A 17840-nucleotide genomic window follows, 5' to 3' on the forward strand; every position below is an offset into this window, starting at 1 on the left:
GCTCTGGCCTGGGCGCGGAAAAAAGAGGGAGGGGAAAGGGGGGCGGGGGGCGGACGAAGGGGGTTTGGAAGCGCACCGCCACTTGCAAAGTCAGACCCGAGCAATCACAGCCGGAGCGCGTTTCGAGCTGGGAGGGGAAAGGGCAGAGCGACTGAATTGCAATAATAATGATAATAATAACAATAGCATTGCAGAAAAAAAAAATGCATTGACTACAAGTCGCGCTGCGGGCGGGATTATGTTGCTACAACAATCGCGCTGCAAAACAAAATTGCTTTGCAACAAAACTGCATTGCAAAGGCGTGGAGAGAGTGTGAGAGAATGAATGTGTGTGAGTGGGTGGGTGGGGGGCAATCTTGTTTGGATCCGTAACTGTAAACTTGCACTTCCAAGCGATCAGAATTTCGAAGTGTTTCAGAACATTTTAGCCACTCCTCTCGGCCTCTTTAGTTCGCTTTTCTTTTCTTTCTTTTTTTTTTTTTTTTTTTGCAAAACTGCCAGCTCCTGCTGTGGGAGGGTCCTTCAGCCAGAAACGTTCCCTGAGAGCTGCCAAAGTAGTTATGAACAGAACTGGGTCTTATCTGGGATTTCCAGTTGTATCAGCCGGCTGGGCTGGTGGAAGGTCTGTCAAGGGCTGCTCTGAGCCAGAGCAGCAGTGGCACCTCTCTCTCCTGCAGTCTTCCTCCATTGAAGCGCCCCTCCACAACATGCCTCTTTCTGAACTGGCACCAGCTGGAATGAAGTGGGAAGGGAAGGAGTGTTCTGAGGAAGTCAAGCGGAGGGCTGGCTGGGCATTTCTGGAGCATCTTGAAGAGTTCAGGGACTCTGGAATAGCAGTCTTGGCTCTGTCCCTAATATGGTAGGCAGAAGAGATCCTGGAGGGTTTGGGGTCCACCCAGTCAGGTCATGAACACCAGCTGAAAGAAGGCCAACTGGGCTCTGCATTCAGAGGAACCCCATTCCACATCACAGAGGGCCAGCACCCTCACACTGATGCCACTGAGAGGGTGGGCTTTGTATCAAATATGGCTGTTTATATCCCCACTATGTAGCACAGACTTGGCACTTGGTAATGACGCAATTAATTTTGAGTGAAGAATAAAATAAAAATCTACATTCACCCAGTCATCCAGTCATTCATTTGTTTATTCAAGCAAGCAATCTTCATTGGGTATGCACCACAGATTCTGGACTAGGTACTGGTCGTAGAGATGAACAGCCAGGACAAACACCTGTATTCCTTGCAAGTATTAGGTATCAGAACTTGAGTCTCTGTGTTGGATTCCTATGCCAAAATTAGGTCACTACATGACAAACACACCTTCCCTGTCCTCAAAATCCTTACAATCTGGTCTGGGAGTATTTAAAAAGTGTAAGTTATTATGTATAATGAGAAGAATATTCTCATAGAGGAATTCTTAATGGAGGTGACAGACTCAATTAAATGTTATATTTTTAAAAATTCATTTTAATAAACTCAATCTGTAAGAAAAACAAAGGCACCAAAATGTTGTTTTTTTAGTAGTGAGAGATGATTTTGTTTTCCTTTGTGTTTTACATTTGTATTTAACTATTTTCAGTAAGCAGGTATTACTTTATAATCAGAAAGCATTAAGCATCATTTTTTTTTAAAAGCATGGTTCTCACATTTCAGATAAGCTACACTAATGATGAAGTAGATAAACCAAACCCCCAAGTTATTTTCTGTGATTTGGGGAATATGTTATATAGGCGAACCCCATCATCATACATCTCCCAGATCTAATGTACAGGTCAGGCAAAGTTCCCTTAAACCAAGCCTCTAGTATATATGCGGTGACAGTCAGACACGCCCATGAGTTGTTCTGCTGCAGATGTTGGTCTTACGTTGCCCCACACACATGTGGAAAAAAAGAGGGACAACTCTGAGTTGTTCTAACAGATTTACCTTCATAATTATAATTTCTTTGGACTAATCTTAAGTGACTTTTTATTTTAAGAATACATTCCTAAGGTTGTCAAGGGGAAGTAATGTGTAGCAAGACTTCTGATAATTCACAAGATGGATCATGCACAGTTGGCCATATTTAACGAAAGTCCATGAAGCTTCAAACTATGTTTGCAAAATAATTTAAAGTAGCACCATGGCCAACTGCCCATCCCATCTACATGAGGGGAACCCCAAAATATGTTATTAATCTCATCTCTTACCACCTTCCTGGACACAGTACACTCTAGACACATTAAACTATTTGACGTTTCCCAAGACAGCATGTTTTATGAGGTCTCAAGCCTTTGTGCTTGCTCTGCCCTCGTCCTGGGAAGTCCTTCCCCCTGGAGTGCACGGTGACCTCAACTTCCCCTGAAGACCAGCTCAAATGTCATCTCCTTTGTGAAGCCTTCTGTAACCACCAACTCTCCTCACACATAGGCAGTCTCTTTCTACTATTTTGTCTTAGCCCCCTTTATCTTCTCTCATTAGAATGAGCCCTTTGAGGGATGACAAAAAGGCTGAGTAACCTCAGCATCCCAGGTTCCTAGCACAGGGCTGGGGAGTAAATGCTTATAGAACAAATGCATTAAAGAAAGACATGGAGCATGAATAGCAAACCTCTTGTATGGTTTTTCTGAAAATTCGTCCCTTCTTTTCAGAGTTGGAGCTGAATCTCAACTCTGTCTTTCCCATTCCCAGTAACCAAAGGGCAGGACACTAATTCCACTCCTTGTAAAATAGACACATTCATGAACATATTAAATACCACTGCACCCACAAGTTCAAACAAGTTCCCCATCCAAATCAGTGTAAATAATTCTCATAAGGGGGAAGTTCCATGTCTCAAGAATCCAGAAAGAAGCAGCGAACAATGACACGGATGCCAATAGTGTAAAAACAGATTCAAATAAATTTTGCATTTAGATGCAGAGAATGGATTCTAGAGAAGATATAGCAGGTACAGGATACTCAAAGAAACACTCTTGGGCAGCTTAAGAGCAACTGAAAGACACCCAGACTTTCTGCTTCCCGTGTGACTCTCATTGTTTTTCTTTTAACACAGCTTCATCAAGAACCTACTAAGCGCTTCCTCTGCCCTAGTGAAAACTGAGTCAGAGTACCTCTTTGACCCAGATTACCACAGCCCTAGGCTTTACACATACCAGAAACTCAAGATGTTGATGATTCATTGATTGGCAAGTAAAGACAGTTCTAAAGTACAGATTTCAGAGGCGGTTAAAAATGTTAAGTTCAACCAAATCACGGTTGAATCTTCTCTTCAATATCTCTGCCAAATGGTCATCCAGATATCTCTTATCCAGCTCTAAGATCAGGAAGTTTACTACTACCCCTGGGACACTACTGACTGTTAGAAAGGTCTTTCTTACATATACTGAGGCAGAATCTTGTACCTTGTAGCTGCCTTGCCAGGTTTACCACCAAGAGTCTCGTGTCAGCCCTTCAGATGAGGGAAAATTTTGGATCCTGTCTCCTTAGGATCTTGTCTGTCTTCTGTCCAGACTTCTTTCACCTGTCTCTGCTCATATAACCTGGGTTCAGTGATGATAACTGTGGTACCTACTTTTCCTCCAAAGTGTGCTATAAACCTTGCACGCCAGGCACCAAGTATCTATGATCTCAATTAATGTCATGCCAAACCCTTGAAGTAGGTCTTATTAACCTCATTGTAGAGTTAAGAAAATTGAGACTTATGACAAAGCAGTTTGGCTCTGGAAAGTATTAGAAGGCTTGGGGTCATATCTGCATTTTAGACATTTTGACTAGAAGGAATGTGGGAGAAGGTTTAGAGGGGAGACTAGAGTGGGGAGTGGGAGCTCTATGATGAGGCTGATTGTCCTCTTCTTGCCCCTCCCCAACTCCCTCTTTCTGCAGGCCAAATGTGCTTTGCCTCTCATCTACGTCATTCTAATGGAGCAGAAAATGTACACATCTGGGGCAGCTTTGCAACTGCGCTTCCATTGTGCTTTCCTGTTGCATTTTGCAGAGCCTTGGGTTAATGTCAGGCTCCTTCGGTTTAGCCAGCTGAAGCATGTTCAGTGGCAGCTGCGGGACTTGTGTTTCATATTATGGCATGGACTCCTCAACGTACTTGCAAAACTATTTTAAGGAGACCTGGATTCTGTGAATTTTTAAAGCAACTGGAGCGTGTCTTTTCAACCTCTCCACTAATGATTGACCACATTTTTTTTCATGAATTGCCTTTTTCCGGTGATATTTAATTTGACTTTTCAAGTATATGGTCTTTAAATTATTTATTTACTTATTTTTTACAAGTTTGCCCAAAAAAGTAACTTGCTGAGCTATGAGCTCAGGGCCACTTTCTTCTCGGGTTGATTTAAGGAAAAAAAATGCTGATACATGGTCAGGAGGAAGTAGAACTGTTGGGAGGCCAATGGTGGGCATTACCCTGAGCTGGGGGCTATAGCCCTAAAGCAGGGGTATCAACCCTGTGCATCCATGTAGATCCCTGATCATGAGGTCTGGTTGAGTATGGTTGTGGGGTTTGAGGCAGAGGAAGAGAGGGGTAAAGAAAGAGAAGAGTTGCATGTTGAACATAGTCTCAGAGGTTGGTGAACATCGTTTGGAGTTAGAGGGAATGCCAATTTGTCATGTAAGGGACAGCTTTGGAGGGCTAAAGAAATGTGGGCTTTGAGCTCAGACCAGGGGTTAAATCCTGACTTTCCCACATCTTTGCTATGACTTCAGGCAAGACAATTCACCTCCCTGAGCCTCAGTTTTCTTACCTATGAAATGAGGCTATTGAGACATGTCTTCTAAAGGGGTTGTGAGAATCAGGGCAGGAGATTTTGACCCTCTCTGTGTATCAGGATCACCTGGAACTTAAAAATTCCCACTCTATTGTGTGCCTCTGAGTTGGAAGATTTTAAAGTAACATGCTAGTCATATAGGAAACGTTTGACAAGTCATAGATATTATTATTTTCAGGGAAAATACAAAGAACTCTGAAACATCTATGTAACCTCTCTGAGGCACAATTTCATCATCTGAATATAACATACCGATGTGAAAAGAAGATAGTATATTTAAATCTTAGGCCCTGGATCCAAATCCTGGCCCAATACGTAAGGTCAATCTTTATTAAGTGTGTGGCCACAGACAGACAAGTTTCTTAATGTTTCCAAGCTTCACTTTCCACACGAGAATATTAATACATACAACTTTATAGGGTTGTTATAAAGATTAAATAAGATAATCCATGTAAAATGCTTGAGACAGTGTCTAACACGGTGAGTTCTCAATAAATGATAGTTGCTACTATTATTATTAACATGATTATTATTATAGTTATTATTAGGAGAGTTCTTATACCTATGCTGAGAGCAGAGTACCCAATAAATATTTATCGAATCAAATTGAATATAATGAGCTGAATAACACTGATAATTATCCAATAAGCACCCGAGAATGCTCCCAGGAAAGTGCCATGTCCTTTCGACCAGAGCCTGTGGGCACAGGTTAAAGTCACCAAAGAAGCTCTTAGATCTTGCATGTTCAAAAATCTCTCAGGCTACTGGCCTTTCCCAAACCTGCAGCAAACAATTCCAAGATACTGTGTTTGGGACCATTCACTCTTTCAAACTGACTTTGTTGAGTATTTTCTCAGAAGAAAAACCTATATGTATTATATAAAATGTAAAATACAGAAGCATTTATAACAATCAAAATCTTGTGAATGTGCATCTCGGCTTGACATTCAGATCAAGAAGACCATGGTCAAGTTCAACCAATCATATCTCAGCTACGTTATGATCTCACGTGGGTCACACAAAGGAGTTTAGTTACATAAATGATCTGAATCCAGGCATTTTACTCTGGGAGCAGTACAGAAGTCTGTCAGTATCCACAGGGGATTCGTTCCAGGACCCCCAGGAGATACTAAAATCTACAGATGCTCAAGTCTCTTATTTGGTATCCCCAGGAGATACCAAAATCTACAGATGCTCAAGTCCCTTATTTAAAATGAACAATGCATACAGTCAGTCCTCTGCATCCGAGGACTCCAACATGGATTGAAAATATTGTTTTCCATCCATGGTTGGTTAAATCTATGGAAACCCTCAAATATGAGGACTGACTGTAGATACTCTACATAGAAACAAAAGCAAATGAATTCCCAATGGATGTAGACCAAAAGAAGTTTATGAATAGAAGAGGGTGTGACATGGGAATAACATGTAACTTGGTTTTGAAAAAGAAACAAAAAAATTGGCCTACCTTGGAAGAACGCAACTCGCCTCAATTACATATTTCATCTAGGGGTCTACTAATTCTAGAAGCTACCCCTGGTTTCCCTTATTAAATTAACTCATTCTGTTGTTTTTTAGCTGAACTGTCACGTCCTCAGTAAAGTCCTCCCTGTCTTCATCCTCCCATTCCCCTCCAGAAGCTAGCTCGGGCCCCCGGTACATATTCCCACAGATCAATATATTATTCTTCTTGGAGTTTATTATGGTATGTAATATGTATTTATCCTATTATCATTTATCTCTGCCACTAGATAAAGAAAATCCCACTAGAAGAGACTTTGTCTGCTTCACTGCTGTATCCTAGCACCTTGCCTGACATGTGGAAGATGAAACAGACGCTTGTTGAATGAGTCCACGTCTGAAACACAGACCTCGGAGGAGAGAAAAGCCACCAAAGGTGAGGAGGTAGAGGTGTCCCAACACCTTTATTTTGTCCTGAGTCCCACCTTCTGCTCGTGAGCGTTTCTCTGTTTCCAGTCTCCCACATGTCTGGCTTTCACAATTTGGCCCCCAAATCAATAAAAGCCCCTTTCGTAGTTCTCCCTTAGCACCACTAGACAGGTTAACATTTTCAATTGTTTTTTCTAAATATAAAGAGAGAACAAAATAGAAATAATTATAAAAAATGCACACAGCAGAAAAATAGTCAAGTTGGAACTCACACAGAGTTGCCATTCACTAATATCAATAGTAATATAATAGGATCAAGAACCTTCGTGACACATCCATGAGCCTCTAAGAAACAAAACGGTGATTCCATCTTATCCTACAAGGCTAATCTTCCTTGTTGTTGCCTGGAAATCACTGACTCTCCAACGACCTACTCAGAGTGATTGCTGCCTCATTTCAGTATTCTGATGAGTTCAACATTACTTGGGATATAACAGGGCAAACTCATTCAAAGACCATTTGCTAGTTCTGTGGTTACCATCTCTGCACATCTCAAGCAACCTGTGGCTCAGAATGTCTGCCCTTGACAGGTCCTCACAGGGTCAGAGTATACCGCACAATGTCATTCAGTCTTTGGCTTTTGTTTGATAACTCTGGGCTGCCATTCTGGGTCAGAGACACGAAAGAGAACATTCGTATAGATGGTTAAGTCATCTCAGAAGCACACAGCAAACCATGAACAACTGATTATTTTAAGAATGTCTCCTAACCACACCATAAATTCAGTGCAAAATCACAGAGTAATTACTGATTTCTGTGATAGGAACTGTACTGGTTGTTTGACATATGAGTTCCTTAAATCTTTTCAAAACACTTCATAAGGTCAGTATGATGATCTCCATTTTTCTGATGAGGAAACTAAGACTCAAAGAGGTGACAGAAGTTGTTTATAGTCATGTGCAGAAGACTCGAGCTTGGCTTCTTGATCCAAAGCTCAGGTTTCAAGGGCTATGTAGGTATAGCCTTTACACCTCAGAGTTTCTTGAGGCAAAACACAGCTAACCTGTGAGATTTAATCCCTGCTCTGCTTTTCCTAGAAGCTTGAATCCCCACCTAGAAATATGACAACTAGATCTTATGGGAAAGTCTATATCTATTATTCCAAGCATCCTAAGCTTGGAGTATTTTTCTGAGTAATTATTCTGTGACTACTGATGATTTGACTATATTATCTGGGGTTTCTTAAATCATGTCCTCCTTACTCCAGAGACTGAATTTTTTAAGCACTCAGAGGTTTCCAACTGTTCAAGCAGACTCCTACAGTCTTATATTCTCTGTTGATGTCCAGGAAGTTGGAACCTGTTGGGAATTGCCTGCTACAGCATAGCCTGTGGGGAGGCTCCTTTGAGCCAGAACAAAAGAGGACTAGAGAGCTCCAGTCAGAGATATCTCATCCTCCCCACTTCCTTCCGCCATTCTTACCCTGCTATTACTTGGAAGAATAAGAATAGGAATAATAGCAGTGAACCTTTGTGGAATGCTTATCTCATGCCAGGCTTTACAGACGTTTCTCATTTAATCCTCAAAACCACCTTGGGTTGTAAGTACTATTAGTGTTAGCCTCATTTGAAAGTTGAGGAACCAAAGGCATAGCATAAGGATGTTAGGTAACTTGCCCAAGGTCACACAAGGTGTAAATGGTGGAGCAAGGATTCAAAATCAGGCTACTTGGCTCTAGAGCCCCAACCTCAGACTTCTACCCCAATTCTGGCTCCCCCTGAGTCTTGCTTCAGTGAGGGCTATTTGTGCCCTTCTAGAAAGGATGGGGAGATGATGTGGCATTCATCTTCAAAGGGTCATATGCTGATTCTCTAAGGATGTCCAGATACCCTGATTGGTCCAGGTGAAACCCAGGCACTATACCAAAAAGCACCATTGGAATTCATTGGTATTTTCATCCAATGTTGTAGTGGATGGGAGTGTACTAGATTCAGTCCACAGTATAAAGAAGGCTTTCTTTTATTTACTCAAAACCAGTTTTTTTTTCATTTAGTAGCAAAATAGGGCCACCTATTATGCTAATCAAAAAATCCTTCACTTCTAAGTTTTTATATTACGATAGAAAAATGCCCCATATGTACAATACACAACACATATTCTGTTGATAGTTCTTTTTCATATATTCCTTTAGTCCTGGTGGTAGGCAAACTGGAGTGCAGAATTTCAAAACCCTATCCCCTTCTTTATGATCAGGCGTACCTTTATTATCATGGGAAAAAAAAAACGGCAAGAATAGAGGAAAAAGTGATAATCAGTTAAAGATGAGGCATTTTCTTTCTAAAACATAGGATGGACAGAAGAAAGGCACACGAGGGTAGGTGAGACTCTGGGTGGAATGGCCGGTCTCTGATCACTGAGCTCTGCTTCTGGCTCTGGGGCCCATTCTAAAGAGGTACCATGGCATAGAAGAGGTTACAAAGCACTATACAAAGTAAAATGTGCAGAGGCTTTAAACTCAGATTTAGGTTCAATTACTGCTCCATTACCAAAGTACTGTGGGTCCTTGGACAAATCTCTGACTCTCAGGTTTTTTAACTCTTCAATAGGGTTTTATAAGGTTGTCACGGAGTCTAACAGAATATGCCTGTAAAGTACCTCGCAGGCACAATGCCTCATACACAGTAGGTTCCAAAAACCATCGGTTGTCTTTTTCATTGTCATCTTCTGAGAGTCTCTAATTACCTTTTCCTTTCAGGAGGTCATGGGATAATGACAAGGCCAGATGCCCAGAAGCCAGTTATTTCTGGGTGCAGTATCAACCCTGCTCTACCTGAGTATTACTGCAGAGATGCCACTGCCATCCTTTCCTGGCCAACACTGGGGCAGTATGCCTTGTTTAAGAAAGCTGGGACCTTAGTAAGAACTGGACTTTTATCTTATGAAGTTTGGGGAATTGAAGTTGGGGTTTTATTGTTTGCTTTTAAAATCATGTTCAGATTTTGTATATTTAAAACATGTTTTTGGAATTGTGAAACATAGTGATCTCAATCGTAAAAAGGGATAAATTATGTTACGCATTTCTGTTCCCACTTCTGGGTTCTTTTTTTTTGGTCTCCTTGTTTGAATTTTTCTGTGATGCCCTGCCTTATGTCCTAACTCATCTGGGATACTAGCTGTGAAAATCTGGGCAACATTCTTAACTCCCATAAGACTGCCTCATTCATTCATTCATTCATTCATTCATTCATTCACTAGTGGATTACTTGTTGAGGGCTTATTATGTGCTAGAAGCTCCGCTTAATACTTGGGATACAGTGGAGAACCAGACAGACTGAGTTTTCGTATCTATAAAGTGGGAAACTAAACTTAATCTTTTAGGATTGTCAAGAGGAGTGACTGAGATAACATATGGAAAAGAAAGAGACAAGAGGACTAAAATTTGTTGAGCTTCCTACTCTGTCCTTGGTAATGTTGCCAGGTATTTTGCATGCAATCCTCACAATAACTTTGGAAAATAATTGTTGTTTTCCTTATTTTAAAGATGTACCAACTGAAGTTCAGAGGGGGAAAGTGAGGGCTCAGGGCATGCTCTGGATTCAAACCTGGTATGAAGTCCATGCAATTTCCACTTTGCTATGTTACCTCCAGTGGTCCCTGGCATATTGCTAGTTATTCAGTTGCTATGTTAAGTTCCATCACCAACTCCATGCAGACTCTGGGAGGCTGTACTCTTATTCCTGCTAGCTGATACATCTTATAGTACCAATTGTGGTTTGGGTAGAGTAAGGGGTACTTGAATGGAAAATCCAAATCCTGTCCCCTAGTTCCTTAGGGAACAAGATGCAAACACTCATGAAAGGTGGGAGATGGGAACATATAGAATAAGCTTACAGGTTTAAACTTGCTGTTGAAATATGCAAACAATTATCAAGAACTCCAAGTCACCAGGGGAAGGACTCTGTGGTCCTCTGGCAGCCAGAATCATCAGCTTGGGAGATAGTTGGGACATGGACTCTTGGCAAGAGGAACATTCTTTCTCCCAAGCCAACCCTTCTCTGCTGCTGTGACCTTTAAAGATGAAATGTTCAAAACTCTATCTCTCTGACTCCTAACCACTCCCCCAGTGGAGGCAGACCTCAACTGCACAAACAACAAGGTACATTTTTCCATTTGAGATGTTCAATGTCCAAGGAAGAAAGAGTGTGCCAGGAAACATTCACTTGGGGCCTGCATACTTTCACAAAGCTGAAAGCAGAGTAGAACATGAAATCACCATGCTTAGACTTGGCAAGGGGGCTGCAGAACTGACCCAGGCTAAACAAGCTGGACCTAGGCAGCCTTTTCTTTTCCACTTCTCTGTTTGGACAGGTCACAGCAAGAGCACATGACAGATTCACTAGCATAGGAGCCAGACAAGCACTGTCCACATGGCTTCAAGTTTTTGAGCAAATCCTTAACTTGCCATGCCAGAGAGTGCTTGTTGCCACCGAGAAAACTTGTGAGGGTTACCAGAATGAAAAGACAGACACAGAAGAAGCAAAGCAGACCTATGCATGCGAAAAAAAAAAAAAAAAGGTAAAAGAAAAATATCTGTTCCTTGGCATAGAGAAATTTCATCCTGAAGGCTTTTTTCCCCCTCTTTTCTTGGCAATGTAATAAACACCTTAAAATAGAGTTATAAAACGGAAACAGATTCTGTAGAAGCAGGAAACCAAGAATAGTGACTTCAGTTTAATGCCCAAACCTCTCATTCTAGAGATGAGGAAACAGGCCAGAAGGATAATGATTTACCCAAAGTCAGAGTTTGTCTTTGACCAAGTCGGTACTGGAACTCAGTTTCTGACGGGATTTTTGTCCGCCCTACATTGCCATGCTTTCTCTTGATTATAGGGGAAAACCTTCAGTAAAAGGTGATCTCATCCATGCCCATGGCATTAGATAACTTAGTCCTAGAGAAACATATAATTCATCATTTTCAAGGTTTAGCCTCTCCTAGTTGTGAGGGGGTAGTAAGAGGACCTCCCAATTCTCTCCCCTTATGGGTCACCTTCTCCTTGACATCTCTCTCAATCCTGCTGCCATTTCCACGCTGCCCCCTGTGTATTACCCTTTATTCCCCCACTGCCATATTAAGGTGCTGTTGATTCTCTAGCAGTCTGACCAAAGCATGAACCCAATTAGTTGCAGGGGGCAGGGAGGGGGTGGTGGGGACCGCTTTAAGTATATCTGAGGCAGTTTGGATTCCCAAAGAGGCTTGACTGAAACAAAGATGAAAGAAAGGCAGCAGAATGAGCTTTAAAACCAGACAAATCTGATTTCAAATCCCAGCTCCACAGCCCATTCCCTCTGCAGACTTGAGCAAGTCACTTGACTTCTCTGAAGTTTGGTTTCCTTATCTGTGGGATAAGGAGACCCACTTACAAGGCTGGTTGATATTATTAAATGAGAAAGCATACAGAAAGCATCTAGCATAGTAGGCATTGGTATACACAAAGCATTAAAAAAATTTGAATTAGAAAGCACAGGTTTATAGTCAATCATTCAAAAAATATTTCCTGGGCCACCTTCTCTGTGCCAGACCTTGTGCTAAGTATTAGGACAGAGACAAACAAGAAATGGTCCTTATCCTGTAGGAAATAACTTTTTCATAAGTTTTATGGGTTGAATTGTGTCTCTCCCTCCCCCCCCCCCCCCCCCCCCCCACCAAATATGTTGAAATCTTAATGCCTGGTATTTGAAAATGTGACCTCATTTAAAAATAGGGTATCTATAGATGTTATCAAGTTAAGACGAGGTCGTTAGGGTGGGCCCTAATCCAATATGACTGATGTCCTTATAAGAAGAGAAAAACATCATGTGAAGACAGAAACACATAGGGATAAGGCTATGCAACTACAGAGGCAGAGATTGGAGTGCTGCAGCTGTAAGCTAAGGGACACCAAAGGATTGACAACCACCACAAGAAACTAGGGAGAGGCAAGGAAGTATTCTATCCAGAATCTAAGAGGGAGTCTGGCTCTGCTGAAACTGCTTTTAGACTTCTAGCCTCCAAAACAGCAAGAAAATACATTTCTGTTGTTTTAAGCCACCTAGTTAATGGTGCTTTGTTACGCCAGCCCTCGGAAACTGATACAACTGGCGAACCATTCCAGGGAGCAAATGCAGTAATTGAAACAGAAGAAGTGGAAGAAGAGAGCGGATTGTGTGCAGAAGCAGAGAAGTGCAGACTAGTTTTGGAATTTTTAGTAAACTAGAAATGTTTAAGCATGCTGGAGCACAGTGCTGATATTTATGTCTTCTAGACCAGGTGTCCCCCATCCCAGGGCTGTGGACCAGTACCAGTCTGTGGCCCGTTAGGAACTGGGCCGCACAGCAGGAGGTGATTGGTGGGCCAGCCAGCAAAGCTTCAAATGTATTTGTAGCCGTTCCCCAGTGCTAGCATCACCACCTCAGCTCCACCACAGATCATCAGGCATTAGATCATCAGGCATTAGATTTTCATAGGAGCACCAGTCCCTGGTGCCAAAAAGGTTGGGGACTGCTGTTCTAGACCTTCTTCTTCACCTTGATATCCCACAGCCATCTCCTACCCAAAATCTCCCAAACTGAACTAGACCCTTCCTTCGACCCTCAGCCATACCTCCTCCTACCTGTTCACCTCCTGCCTTCTCTGACCTGGTGAATGGTCCACTGTTCACCCATGTAGCCTAGCTAGAGGTCTCAGAGCACCTGTGTACTCAGAGCATCTTGGAAATTGACTTCCTTTTCGTCTCGATTTACACAATCATTTCTGAGCTTTACTATCTCTGGCTCTGATGGATTCTTACTTGGCACAAGCTCCCAACTCTCCAGCTGTGTCTCTGGGCCATAATCCTTCCAGCCAAGCCTCTCTGCCAGATAATTAATGATCTGTAAACAAATGCTTAATTGCACCAGGGGAGCACATATTTAAAGAAACTGAGTGATAAAGCAAAGGATCCTTTCTATAACATGAAGAATATTTCCCTCACAAACTCTCTCCCATCCTCAATTTATCACGTAGTCTGGATTTTCGTCTCACATATTAAATCTAAAGCTGTTTAACAGCAGGATCCCCCAAATAAAAGAACAACAACAAAAAACCCGCCCAAAGGACAGATGGGTATTATTCTGAGGTAGAGCCACATCAGGTGCTTCCTGAGACACTCATTTCTCTCTACATCCAGTCCCTTTGGCTTTCAGAGGGTACTTGCTAAGAGAAAGGAAATTTTGGCTCCTGGAAAGCAGGACAAGGAAATGTGGATTGATTAAGAATCTAACATGTGCCTGGCTCTTTTATTTATGTTCTCTTATTTTCCTCTTTAGGACAACCCAGGAACTGCTACCCACTATATAAATAAGAAAGTTAGCACCTTTTCAAGCTAATGGGGAAACAACTGACATGAAGGGTACCTAAATTAAATATAACGAGATTATTGATCTAAGCATACTCTTCAAAGCTGTTTAGGTTATCTAGTCAGCTATATTGCCTTTTCAAAGTGGATATGAAATCCTCAGTCAAAGAGAATGCCCTCTGTCCAGTCATGCTGATTCCTCAAGAGTGGGTGGGCTTCCTGAACTGGGTGGGCATCTTGAGCTGGGTGGGCAAGAAGCCACAGTGGAAACTTTTCTGTTTGCTGCTGCCTTGGGGCCAGCAGTAGGTGCTGCTGTGGGAGGGGCCAATCCAGCCACATAAGCCCTTAGAGAGGAAGCACCTTGGCACATATCTGAAATTGAGCCTCCTCTAGGGAGTTTGAAAAGGTGGTTTTCATGCAGTTCTTAATGGCCCAGCTGTTCCAGAAAGAGGAAGCACAGAAACATTTTTAGAATAGTTAGTGGGTTGTGACAGAACCCAGAGACTGTACCCACAGAACTCTCCCGCTGCTCATTTGTTTCAGACAGTACTGTCTGTTCACAGAGGACCTGCCTGGTGCCAGGCCCTGCGCTTTGCACCGGATCTTCCTCTCCCTCTTGGAGGGCCCCTTGTATCTGAGCTTATTCATGTTCGAGTCGTCCACTCATCTCTGCCTCCCCTTCAGTTACTTCCTTCCCTCCCCTTCTTCGCAAGCAAAACTCTTTGAAAGAAAGTACAGTCCATACTTATTGTCAACATTTACTCACCTCCCATTCACTCCTTAGCCCCACTGCAGTCTGGCCTTCGCCTCTACTGGACCTGCTCCCCAAAGGTACCAGTGACTTACCAAATTCAAGGGCGCTTTCCATCTGTCTCAGCAGCATTTACACTGACCCTGACTTCTTTCAGAAACAGTTCTCCCCTTAATTTCAGTAGTCTTGATTTCCTTCCTAATTCTTCAATAATCCACAATCTCAATAGTAGGCTCCTCCATTTCGACCCATATTTTAGATGTCAATATTTTTTAGAATTTTGCCCTAGCATTCTGGCCTTCTTATTCTGTGTATTCATGTACTTAGTGCAAACTTTTCTCCTGAGCTCCCAACACATACACATACAGCTGTTTACTAGATATCTGGGCTTGGAGGTCTAAATGGCATCTCAGATATTCCAAACTCATCTCTTCAAAAGTTTCTCCCCAAACCTTTCTCTATTTTAGTAAAGAGCACCATTATCCATCAGTGATCAGTTAGAGACCTGTGAGTTCTTGACTCTACCTGTCCTCCCGCCTCTGAATCATCCCATTAATTTTCTGCCATAAATATCTCTCAAATCTACCCATGTCCCTTCTTATCCACTATATTCCATTTTAATTTTTTTTCTCTGCTCTTAATCGTACTCCTCCCCAGTGCATTCTCCAAACCAGAGTGATCTTCTTCAAATGCAACTCTGATCACGTTACTCCTTTAATAATAAGACTTGCCAAAGGCTTCTCATCTATCTTCAGATAAAGCTCCATGTGACTTAAATCCTATATGGTGTATCCTCTATCGACTCTGGGCTCAACTCATGCTACATAGTCCTTCATTCTCTGCTTCAACCAAACAGGCCACCACCTGGTTCTCCTCCTCCTCCTTCTTATTTTAACTTTTTTATTTTGACATAATTATAGGTTCACATACAGTTGTAAGAAATAATCCAGAGTGATGTTATATGCTCTTCACCCAGTTCCCCCCAATGGTAACCTCTTGCACACTACGGTGCAATGTTTGCACTCCGAAAATTGACATTGATACAATCTATTAGCTTTGGTCACATGGCGCCAGTTTTATGTGTACTCATTTGTGTGTACGTGTTTAGTTCAGTGCAATTTTATTGCATGTGTATATTCACATGAGCACTACTACAGTTCCATCAGAAGGATCAAACTGACTTTCCCGTGATTCTTTCCATGGGCCAATTCTCTTTTACATCCAGGTCTTCACACAGCTGTTCCCACTGTAATATGTTCCCCCAATACCCTTCGTTTGGCCCATTACTATTCATCTTTCAGGCCTCAAGTAAAATATTAATCCCTCAAGACTTTCCCTGATCCCACACTTGGTTAGAACCCTTGCTCTCTGTTCCATTAGCACCCTATACTCCTTCTCTCTCATCATAGCCCCTGTTTTCTCATTCCTTGAGAGATAATCAATCACCTGCATGAAGGATGAGGTTTTGTTTGGCTTGTCACTTCTATATTTCTAACACTTAGTATAGTACCTGCAACAATTCCTCAATTAAAATGGGCAGGGATGATGAATTCATGAAACCGGATGGGTCAGGTGTAACCCCCTTCCTTAAGGAGCTCCCTCCCAGTCATGGAACAGGCAACTCTAACATGTGAATTAGTGCTGTCTTGGAGCAAAGCACTGGAGGTTATGGGAATCTGGAGTATCCACTTTCCTTCCAGCTTCCAAATATACAAAGTTAGGCACAGACAGGACCAGAAAAGTCCTCGACAAATGTGCCCAGAACCCTTTAGCAGTTTGGCAGATCGGCTAAGTGGAGCAGACACTGTGGTGATGAGCCCAAAGGCCTGATTTCAAAGGTCTCAGTTGGACGATCTTCTCAGTTCCATAACCGTGGACTGAGTGGCAATCTTGCACAGACTGGGTCCTGATATGAGCCACACGATGAGCCCTGATCTTGACACAGATCCTGACACTGTCTGACCATGTAATAAGTATAGCATCTTTTACAAGAAAGCTGAGGTAATGGGGAGCCTTCAGGGTGACACGCTCTGACACAAGGAAAGCAGAACCCAAAGCATAGGTCCTCCTAGGTGGTCAATAAAGTAAACACTCATTTCTTACCCTAAGAAGAGAGATAGAACTATTGAGGCTTGAAGAGTTAAAGCTAAAAGGGCCTTTAGAGGTATTAGGTCCAATTATAGCACCTTTTATAACACAGAAAATGGGAATTCAACTCATTGTATATAAGATTACAAATGTTAACATTTCATATCCACCTTTAGATGCAAAAGCCCTTGTTCTCATTTCTGAATCTTCCCTAATTAATTTTACCAAAGCACAACTGACCTTTGACTCAGAAACACCAAACTAAATATTTCCCTTGATCTCCAGCTGGCCCTCTGTAATATATTCTCTCCCACCAGCCAGATTGATCTATTTAAAGCACAAAGATGACCAGGTTATTCTCCTGCTTAAAATACTTCAGTGTCTTCCCATCACCTTCAAGATAGACTCACAGTTGTTTCCCCAACCTTTCTGGCACCAGGAACTAGTGTTCCTATGAGAATGTAAGGCCTGATGATCTAGGTGGAGCTGATATGGTGATGGTAGTGCTGCGGAGCGGCTGCAAATACAGACGAAGCTTCACTTGCTTGCCCACCGCTCACCTCTTACTGTGTGGCCTGGTTCCTAACAGGGTACGGACCGATACTGATCTGAGGTTTGGGGACCCCTGGGATAGAGTGCGGGCTCCTTGGTCTCCAAATTCAGCAGAGCCCTGCCTCCTCTCAAGCCATATCTCTTGCTTCTCCTCACATCCCACTTTACTGAGTACACGATGCTCTCTTATGCTTATGTTGAAGCCATGACCATTCCCAGAATGAATTTCTCACCAGCCTGATTAACTCCTTCTTAACCTTCGAGATTCACCTTAGCCATTATGCCTTCAAGGGAGCTTTCCCAGAACTCTTAGGTTAGGTTACTACCCTCTCATCCCGTCCTATCCTTATGCCTTCACCACATCATGTCACTTAGAACCTTTGATTGGGATGTTTTATTTATGAGTCTGCATCTCCAGAAGGCTT

At 42.3% G+C, this 17840-nt stretch overlaps 1 protein-coding gene across 2 annotated transcripts in view; it reads right to left on the minus strand.

Moving 5' to 3' along the window:
• Positions 1-17840, minus strand: part of AGBL4 (ATP/GTP binding protein like 4) — a 1052851-nt gene that overhangs the window by 234958 nt on the left and 800053 nt on the right. The gene's annotated exons all lie outside the window — the stretch shown is intronic.

This window comes from Pteropus vampyrus, unplaced genomic scaffold, assembly GCF_000151845.1.
Source record: "Pteropus vampyrus isolate Shadow unplaced genomic scaffold, Pvam_2.0 Scaffold135, whole genome shotgun sequence".
Lineage (NCBI taxonomy): Eukaryota > Metazoa > Chordata > Mammalia > Chiroptera > Pteropodidae > Pteropus > Pteropus vampyrus.